The 10,694-nt window shown below is 33.7% G+C and overlaps 1 long non-coding RNA gene across 2 annotated transcripts; it reads left to right on the top strand.

Annotated features, from left to right (window-relative positions):
- Positions 1 to 648: 648 nt before the first annotated feature.
- LOC116526322 lies at positions 649 to 8,747 on the top strand. Of its 2 annotated transcripts, XR_004258093.1 has the most exons (4): positions 649 to 837; positions 3,568 to 3,731; positions 5,273 to 5,329; positions 5,423 to 8,747. It is a non-coding gene; the product is annotated as an uncharacterized LOC116526322 (long non-coding RNA). The 2 variants fall into 2 exon arrangements; XR_004258092.1 differs by having other exon boundaries at positions 5,273 to 8,747.
- Positions 8,748 to 10,694: the final 1,947 nt, after the last annotated feature.

A 10,694-nucleotide genomic window follows, 5' to 3' on the forward strand; every position in this document is an offset into this window, starting at 1 on the left:
CTTAAATAATACACCACTCCTGCAGAATGTGTTTTATGGAGAAAATCTACTGTCATCCCATAGAATTAAAAAAGGCCTCCTACATCTTTTGTATTCATTACGTTACCCTTTTCAGTTTCACAAAACAATTTTGAAATACTGTATCTCCTGTGGTTATAGTTTTTAAAATGCCTTTACATTAATAATTAATTATAAACTCAGTAATGAAATAGGAGTGTTATTTATTATTTATCTCAAAATGTCAGCTGGCTAGACTTTACCCACAAATTATCTGAAGGCATTAAATTATATACCTTCATAGGTAGTCAACAGACACTGTTGGGATTGTCTACAGTATGTTTGGAAGCTAATTTGTTTACTGAATGTGGTCTACTCGTTTACATTTCTGCTTTTTTTATTATAGCAGATCCTCTCTGAACAAACATACTTAATACAAGAAACATAAAATAAATCTTGTTAGTTTAAAAAAGAAGTGTCAGATCAAAAGCAGAATAATCTCTTTGCTGAAATGTTATCGAATAATATTGACCATCAATATTTTACAGACTGAAGAAATAAATTACCCTGGAATATCATGAAAATGCATGATTTTCCTGTGTGTCAGGAATGCTCTGCAGTTTTGTCTGGATTCATTAAGGCGCTCACTGCATAAGTGCGTTGCCAACCGGAATGTGGGTGGCTATAATGGCAGCCTGTAGGTTTGTATGGAAAACAAGTATGGCACTGTGAAAAAATCCTTCTCTCACCCTACAGATACCTGTACGGAGAACTTGGGAGGCATTTTCATAGGCTCATTGTCAAGTGAATGTTAAAGTCCCCATTCACTGAGAAGCAAAGGTAAGTCTGAAAAATGCGTTGTAAAAAGAAAAGGGGGTGGGGAGTGGGGTGGAATCACCTAGCATTGAAGCAGCCTAACCAAGTGACAGACACGTAGACAACTCCGATGCTGCCAGAATAACACTCTGCACAGCCCACCAGCAAGCAATTTGTCACTGCGACAAGAATATCCTCCGCAATTTGGCATCAGGGTCCTTGGACAGCCAACTGCGCCTGTACAGCACGAGACGTGCTATTCGGCAACGGGAAGATGGGAACCAAGGTTCTCGTTATTATGTCCAAATGTGTTATTTTATGAAAAACATATCTTTTGTCATAATCAACATAGAGATAGAACAGTAGTAATTGATAATAACTGGGGACAAATGAGATAAAAATTTGAGAAAAATATGTCCTTGTATGTTTTTTAAGTACCCTGACTGTTGAGAGAATTTCAGGATGTTTGCTTGATGTGTCTGGTATTTTATGGCACGCTCCCACAGGGTTTCACAGGAATAATTAATCCATAGGTGCAGAATGAATTGGGAAGATTTTTGGTAGTATTAAACTATTTGCTTTAGACAAATGGTACTCTTTGCTTTGTTTTAGACTTTGTGTGATTGTATATGGTTTTTGATTAATAATATGTTGCTGGGTACAAATCCTTTCTTATTTGTCTGATTTGAAGTAAGACAAAGAATGTAAGGTAAGTTGAGTTAAAAATTTGCAAAGGAAAGATCTTTTACTCTTTACATTGCTATCCTGGTAATCTATTATAAAAGTGCAGTAAAGGAGAGAAGCCAGGAGCATAGGATAAAGGTATCTGATAAATAAGCAAGTAGTGTTCCCCTTGCCAATTACTTGGCATCTTACTTTGTAATTAATGCCACAGTAATGAAAAAAGTGGTAGGCACGAAGATTGGGCCTTTTGTGTATTCTATACAGAACCAAACACTCATAAAAATCTAGCTCAAAGCTACCCTAGTTTGGCTTTCTCCACAATCAAAACTTGCTGGAGAATTAGAACAATCCCATAGGGGTGTGTGTGTGTGTGTGTGTGTGTGTGTGTGTGTGTGTGTGTTACAATGTATTATATAAGAGTGACATCAGGCAATCGTGGTATTGCTGTCTCCATTAAACAGACAAGGGTGTCCTTCATTCCCCAGACATGATGGAATCTTGTACCCATTCTGCCAGGAGCTAACACCATGATATCTATTATGTTGTTCACTAGTTGTCCTATGAAGCATTTAGCTAACTGCTGTTTAAGTCGCTATACTAACTGCCTAGCCATGCCTGGTATGTTTATAAGATAATTACTTATTTGCACTCCATGCAAACTTTTAGGAAATCCTATAATTACTTAAGAGTTAAATAATAATGAGAGTAGTAATATTAATAGGCATTTTTTTAAGAAGAGCAAATATAATTTAGGCAATTTTGATATTATTTGAAATCCAATACATGTTTCAAAAATTATCAAGCTAATATTGTAACAATATTCCATAAAAATGTTTTCCTTACCTACCCACATAAACTGGAAAATGGTGAATGGCTAGGGGTCAGCAGGTTAGATAATGAGGTGTTTAATTATGGCACTGTGGAAATGGTGCTAGGTGGAGTGTGTTGACTAACTATGCACATGGATGGTTAAGTGAAAAGGCCTAAGATTTATATTCTTTGAGGGATAAGCTACAAAGAAAGGGGAGAACAGAGAGGTGAGTGAAGAGAGAGTGTTCAAGGGTATAGAGTACAAAATACAGTGGAGACCATAAAGAAAACTAACCCCTACTTTTCTAAGCTTCACATGGGGTGTTTTCCTTGCAACTCCCATTAAAGTCAATGGGAATCATGCAGCTAAAACCCTGTGTAACTCTTTGACAATTTACTTCCTAGTGTCAGGAAAAGAGTGCTACCTACTAAAGGCAATTTACTCATTTTAGTTTGTGCCTCCCATACAAAGATGAATTTGATAGCACATAGCAGGAGGAAAAGAGAGGCTACATTTAAGAATTTTGTTATTGCAAAAGAAGTCATCATTGAAAAAATGTCACCAAAGCTCTCACCTTGTTTAGCAACAACAATAAACAGAGAAAAGCAATCCAGTGAAAGAATATGAAAAGAAGTATGGACTTGATTACAGGAAAAATGATGATTGCTAGTATTAGGTGTTTTTTTTTTCGTTTTAAATTCTCTAGCTCTGAGCACAATTGCAGGATAATAAGAATACAGGACGATTCTTAAGACACCAAATTGAAGTTCCTGATTACTTGCTTTTTCCATGCACCTCAAGTTGTATATATGTCAATACAGCTATGGTATCCTTACAAAATTCTTAATAATACATATACAGTGGGGGTGGGGTTACCATAGGTTCCCAGTTATAGGTAGTAAAATAAATAAATGGCAGATGTCTGTTCTGCTGTAAGCAATAACTAAATAAATGCAACATACCCTCTATATAGTATTATTTCTGAAAGCTATAGAATGTGCTTGTTAAAAAGTGCATGCTATTTACAGACTACTTCATGAACTTTCAAGTCGGAATGCTAACACTGGCTTTCAGTCTTTATTTTCATCATGTCTCTATATTTCTTTACTCTCAAATGAACAGTCTTTGTTTCAGTGCTCTACCATTATACTGATATAATTCTAATTTTACTGTTATAAATGGTATGTGGGCTGAAGATAGGGCTTCTGTATTTTCTGACTCCCTTCTCTGTCATTTGTTTTGTGACTTGTCCTTTGGAGGGTGAAGAAGTGAGACCCTACATGGCTTTTTAGTGCATGGATGGAGCAGAGACACGTCTATGAACCACTGCCTATGCAAACCGATTACTCGGCAGTATAATTTCTCAGTTTTTAGGAGTAAATGAGTGCTTCTCACTATGGATTTAGCTTGCGCTTCAATTTAGGTAAGTATATTGCTGCAGCAGCCTTGAAACCAGTGCTCTCTGATTGTACCAATTAGTAAATCCTGAACTTTACCACCAGAAAAAGACATAGTTCCACATTTACAAATGCCTGGCTTTGGAGAATTAGAGTAATTATGTCACCAAAACTACCATTGATTTTTCAGATAGACATCTCAATAATTTTGCAAGACTAAAAGCCTTTTCTAAAGCACATGGGTACTTTTCATGGTACGAATAATACATAGGGATGAATACAGTGATTTCATATGTGAGAACATTTAAGGGAGGAGATTTTTTTTTTGAACAGAATTTAGATGTGTTTCTGGGCTGAATTCTTGATTATAAATTTCATGTTGGAGGGTTTTGCTGGTGTGAGAACTTCTGACATCTAATTTTTTGGAGGAGGGGATTGAGAATTTACAAAATAGTAAAAAAGCATGTGCTGTTGTTAAAAAAGATTATAATATCATCATAAAATCATAGATGAAATTTAATTATCTATATTTTAGTTTAAAAACTCACAGCTGGTTTATGTTCCTCCTTATACCCCAAGCCATTCATCATTGGTGACTAGATTGTATATCCTTAACCAAATATACATTAAAAGATTTCTGTTCACAAATTAAGCCTGAATTGGATTTAGCACATAGAGCTTTTTAGTCAATTATTAAGCTTCTTCAATTTTTCCTTCTAATTGAACATAGGTATGGCTAACAGCATTTTTGTATCAGCAAAATAAATATCAATATTTAAATCTCCCCCCAAAAGCCTGACATTACAGGGATGCCATTCACAATATTACAGATACTTGTTTTCCTCTTAAATTCCAGTGTCATTGTTTCATTTTAGGTAAGAGCCTGAGTACTCATTAACACATTTGTGGAATCAAAGACTTATAAGTTCATATAGCCTACATTTCTTATTTTAGAAATTATATTTTACATGATCTGAAATAATTAGATATTTTAAACAATTATGTTCTAAAATTAATCTCTGTTTCAGATATGTTCTGCTGAGGAATTTGCTATAAATCAATATTTGCTGTCACTGAAGTTTAGGGTATCTTTCAATACTCCTTCCACGTCGTTAAGAATCATTTTGCAGTATGTGTAGTTAGAGAAAGACATACAGAAATATAGTTTGTCTTTCAATATCTCAAAATCATGTTTTTAGTTTCTAGCACAGGGTTTTTAAGCACACACACACACGCGCGCGCGCGCACACACACACACACACACACACACACACACACTGCATTACCTTTGGCTCAATGAAAAACCCTGAATATATTTAACCTGAAATACTTTTCCAGTCCCAGGGAAACTGTTTCTTGAACTAATTTTATCACTTGTACAAAAGAATTATGTAAACATTATCACTAAGAAGGTCTAGGAAGCCAAAAGAATAAGTGTATAATCAAATTAATGACTGATTATATGCATAAGGATGAGTTTGTATTCATTATTTTCTTTACTGTGACCACATTTCTTTTTCTTGTTTTCCTATTTATCTACATTTCTTCAAACATGACATTTTACTAGCCTTCTGCAACTAAAATATGTTTGGAAAGCTAAAATGTGGAAGGAGGTAATTGTTGGGTAAGACATGGCACTGCTAATGATGTTGATTCTCTGGCTCCAGAGAACTTTGGGATTTTTTATATGGTAAATTTCTGATGCTCCACCTCACAGATTTGAAGCCTGATCTCTTCATTCTATATACAAGAAAAGGAAGCCACTCTACAACAGGCTGAGTAGTCTGGAGCAAAAGGTCATCCAACATTATACATGCTTGCCTGAGACCAAAGCATCGAAAGGAAATCCTCCCCGGCAGTGTTAAGTTGTCTGTTCCCTTCTTGGCATGTGTGCACAATTTCTTTAACACTAAGGAGATTTAGACATGGGTACTGAGGGAGGAAGGGGCTTTATAAAGTGAAATGGGGCCTTGAAATTTCTCAAAGATACCTTGAAACAGACAAGGAACAAGTCTATTCTAAATAGTAAGATGGAGCAGGATAGTAATGATGGAGAAGGACAATTTCTTTCTACAGATATAAAACATTGGGTGAAATACAACATAATTTTCATAGTTATTTAAGTGTGGGAGGCACATACTTGGTAAATTAAGTTATTTCACAATCTTTCAAGTGGCAGTGTTGGGCAATGGGAAAACAAAGGAAATTTATCTGTTTTTTCAATAACATGTTATACAAATTTGAGCAAGTCATTTAATTAGGGCTTTGGATTGCTTAATTAGCAAAAATTCATAGCATCCATTTGATTATACTTCAAGTCTTTTGAAATACTAATATTGGATGATTCTGAGTCACAGCTATAGATGTCAAAAGTGCCTACATGGGTACAAGACAAATGATATTCTAACACTGTTAACATAGCAAGTGATGCAAGATTATTGCTGATACCTGATTTTTTCATTATTTGAGCTCTTATTCTCCCAGAGGGTATATTTACAAGGATGATTTCATTCATTTGCTCATTTGTTCATTCAAAAATAATTACTGAGTATTCAGTAATTAATAGTAAACTAAAGGGCATGTCTGTGAGGTCTGTCAGTAATTCAGAAACCACTAAGATAAAATTTCAAACCTTCAAAATACTGATCATTTGGTGAATGAAGATATACAACAAAAGCGACAACACAACACATCAGGGGCTATCATAAAAATTGTGCCAACATTTTTATGGGAAGTTGGAGGAGTTGCTCCTAACTTGCCTCAGAGAGGCTAGAAGACTCCATACAGGAGGTGATCACTGAACTAGATTGACAATGAAGATGGGGCCACTTCAAACTCTTTTCAATAGACTGAAGATTGCCACAGGAAGGCTTAAAGTTAATTGATGTTTTTTAGAAGATCTTTAGCTTAAACACTTTTCATGGCTACAAAAATATACATTATTGTAAAGTTCTGCTTCTACCATTTTCTTTTGGTATTGGCTTGCTTTCTTGCCATCTTTTATATTACATGGGGAGGGAAGGGAAAAAATACTAAATGTAGAGTTGTGGTTAATATCACGACTACTTTCCACTCAATCAATACCACCATTTAAAAAATAATATATCTCCATGTATATGTGTATGAAAAAGTAAAATAAATATATGTAAATTATTATATTTTTAAGACATAACAGAAAAGATAATGGAATATTAATAAGCCCAAGCAGAGAAACCTATACTCAAATTATTTTAAATAGTTGAGTAATTCTAAGGCTTTCCAAGAATAGCTAAATACTCAAACATTTTTTTCCTATTATTCTGTTTGTTAGAAGGATTCATTTTCTAGCAGGTGTGAACAAGAAGCAGGTAGCAGGAGAGCTTTGTGCACAGAAAATATTTGAAACAAAATCAGAATTTAATGATCTAGGTCAGTGATTCTCAAACTATAATGTGCTTAAGAACTACCTGAAGAACTTGTTAAAGTAGTAAGCCTGGGGCAGGACTGATTAATTTTCAATTTTTACAGATTCATAGATGATACTGATGCTGTTGGTTAAGAAACACACTTTAAAAATCACTTATCTAGACGAGTGCTTCTGATATTTAGTCTATACAAATCCCCTCAATCTTGTTATATTGAAGATACTTCAGCAGGCCTCAGGTGGTTGGGAGTATTTGCATTTCAAACCAGCTCAAAGGTGATGCTTATTCTGTTCTCCACAGACCCATTGTGGGAAGCAATGATTTAGATGATCCTCTATCATAAGCCCAAGTCGTATAACACAGTCTGGTGATTTCAGAAAATAACAGGTTCAAATAAAGGTTTCTAGTTTATTTCTTGGCCAAATAAGATTGTATCCTTACTAACAAGATCTAATAAATGATCAAAGAATCACTGTTTCTTGTATACAGTATGAATAAATATTATCATTCCATTGAGAGAAGCATTTACTGAGCTCCTGTTTCCTGTATGAAATGACTGTCCTAGTTACTAATTAAGTGAAAAGTGGGTTTCTTCTTTTACTTAGCTTCCATAACTACTCTGAAACCTTAGAAATGAAACACTACCCAGATTGGTCATTTATTAAATTTGTTATGTTTCCCTGATTCTAATAAATTATATATAAGTAAAGATGGCAAAAGGACTATTCTAATAACTCAAAAAAAAAGAAGAATTTTTAAATACTACATCAGGCAAGGAGCATTATCTAGCCCTTTTATTTAAAATTTTTATTTAGTTAGACAAAGTCTATTGATATAAAGCAAATTTGAACTAAATCTAGTCATATGAGCTGCAAAATATACTTAATTTTGATGAGATAACAGTTCCTGGTGGATTATATGTGTGTGGGTGTGAGAGAGCCTTACTAATAAGTGTTGGCTGTCTTCAACCCACACTTTCTCAGTAATTGATAATTCTCCATTTCTTCTCTGCTATGTAAACCTTTTAAAAAATAGAATAGTGAAATCATGGTAATAATACATTAAGAAATTTGAAATAGAAATTTCTAACAGAACATTCAAATAAAAAATACAAGGAATAGAATCTATAGTATACATTTTGGACAACTTTGAACAGTTTGAAGAACCCTGGGGATGCATACTTTTTTTTCTCTTATGCCCCTCCCATTCACAAATTTTCAAGTGATATGATACAGTTAAATTCTGTAATTCAGTGACTCGAAATGATGTTTGCATGGTTAGCAGTAAATATCTCTATTCTGCTTATATATGTATTTATTTACTTGACTGGACTGGAACAAATATGGGTAACTGATTTGAGTATTTGTTAATGCAAATACTAAAGCCATTAGCCATATAATTGTAACAATATTTTAAAGTATTATAATGGTTTTAAGATTTCTTTTTGCCTGGTGTATGTGGCTTTTTATATGATCATTTATGAGGATAAATGATTATCTTTATAATAATAATTTAAAATTAAGTACTTTGTCATTTCTACTCCTTGTTCTCATTTCCAGAGGGCGTTAATTTGTGATCCACTCACCAGGTTGAACTATTACAAGAAAAAGGTTTTACTTGCAGGATGTTTGACTTTTTAAAAAACACCATACTTGTGTCTTTAGGTAGTATCTATCTAAAAAAAAAAGGTGCAAAGAATGCGATCTCATAATGTAGATATTTGGGCTAGAGGACCAGTAATTCTTAAAGCCTTTTGAAAATATGATTCTTTATAAATGCTGTGGTCCTTCTTTATAGAAAGTGTTTATGAAGCACACACAAAGAAATTTTACATACAAAGTAGTGCCTGTTCGCAATCTTCTTGAAGGAAGATTCAGTAACTCTGATCTTGATAATTGAGGTAACGTTAAACAAAATGCCATCTTTTTCCCTCTTTCGTATATAGACATTGAAACCAGATGGATCAATAGACTGTTTTTCTAAATACATCATTTTGTTTTTATTGTGTAAACCTTTCCTTACAAATAAGTCCTTAGACTGATTTGTAACATGGAAGTAAGTGGACATCTGGCTTCTCTGAAAAATATGATTCACTCATTTGCATTTTTAAATTCCATTCATTCCATTTTTAAATTTTTCACTTGTCCTCTTTGCTCTTTCTAAAAGCAACTCTTCTCAACTCTTTTCAATTTCAAATACCTAAAGAATTTATGCTTCTTATAATTCGCAACATTATTCCTTTAAAATTTTTAAATGAAAATAAATATACAAGATCCACAACATGAGGAAAACCTTGATATGTAGGTGAGTGAGAAGTTATTTTAAGTACAAAAAGAATTTGGGTGACAGAAATCAATTTACGTCTAGTTATTTCTCATATATTGGTCTTGGATGACTTTGAAATATCTTTCAAAGGTCATTTTTGAAATTTCAAGGGCAAGATACTAGTAAATAATTTATTCTTCAGGTTGGTTATGAGATTCCTTCAAAAAGTATTTTGAGTATATAAGGGTATTTCTGTTAACAATGACATGCTTGAAATAAATTCTGGGATGAAAGAATATAGTGCTGTTTGGTTGTTCATGTATATTATTTATATGAGTAAAAGTTGAAGGTCTAAGAACTTAAATTCTGGAAGATCTATTCATTCATTTCAAGATCCAGTCTTTCTTTATAGAGGCAAAACAGAATTTGTAATACTTTCCACAACATTGAACTCTCATAATAACCAAAACAGACTGACTTAGAAATTCCACTCAAACTTTAGATTAGGTTTCTCACAAAGCATTTTATTTATCATCTAAAATAATAGATGCATGTGGAATCCTAATTAAACACATCTAATGTCTTCGAATATTTTCCTCAATATTTCCTCCAGTTGCATGAAATAGTTGGTAGAGACAAAACTGGATAATGGAAACAAAGACAACCATGATAGGCAAAGATGAGAGAAAGAGAGAAGTTAGTTCATCATGATCTTCCGCTGTGAAATTTGAACTCAATTCTGAAAGTACAGCAGAAGATTATGCTTTTCTTAGAATATCAGTAACATGAGTCTTAGGGACATTTTCTTAGGGGGTATGCAGCATGGATGGTAGGGAGGTATAGAAGTGAAACAAACCAAGAAGACCACGTGGTCAAAGTTCTCAAGCTCTGAGCTTGTACGATCTCATTTGTAATTCCTGTGCCACAACTGATATTCTTGTTAATATCATACAATTTAGAAAACACTGGGATGAACATATTGGACTTAAAATTAGGAAAAGTAAGTTTGATTACACTTCCTGGTCTAGATTTCATGACAGCCATTACATTGAACTGAATTTCATTTCCTTAATGGAAATGTGATTTAATTTAGTTGTAATAGAGCACCATGTTGCTCTATTTTTCCCCAGTTTTGGTGCCTAAAATTGGGGAGAAATAGATGATTGTACTAATGATGTGGTTTATAGATATGTTAGAAAATGAGAATTTCCCTTCTTGGAGTCAAAGAATTAATAGCTTTTAAAGAAAACCTGTAGAATTTTATAAGATAGAATCACAGATGCAGATCACTCCTGAAACTAACTACCCTTTAGAGAAGTC

This window comes from Sapajus apella, unplaced genomic scaffold (genome assembly GCF_009761245.1).
Source record: "Sapajus apella isolate SASKATOON/1434 unplaced genomic scaffold, GSC_monkey_1.0 scaffold50, whole genome shotgun sequence".
NCBI classification, from domain to species: domain Eukaryota; kingdom Metazoa; phylum Chordata; class Mammalia; order Primates; family Cebidae; genus Sapajus; species Sapajus apella.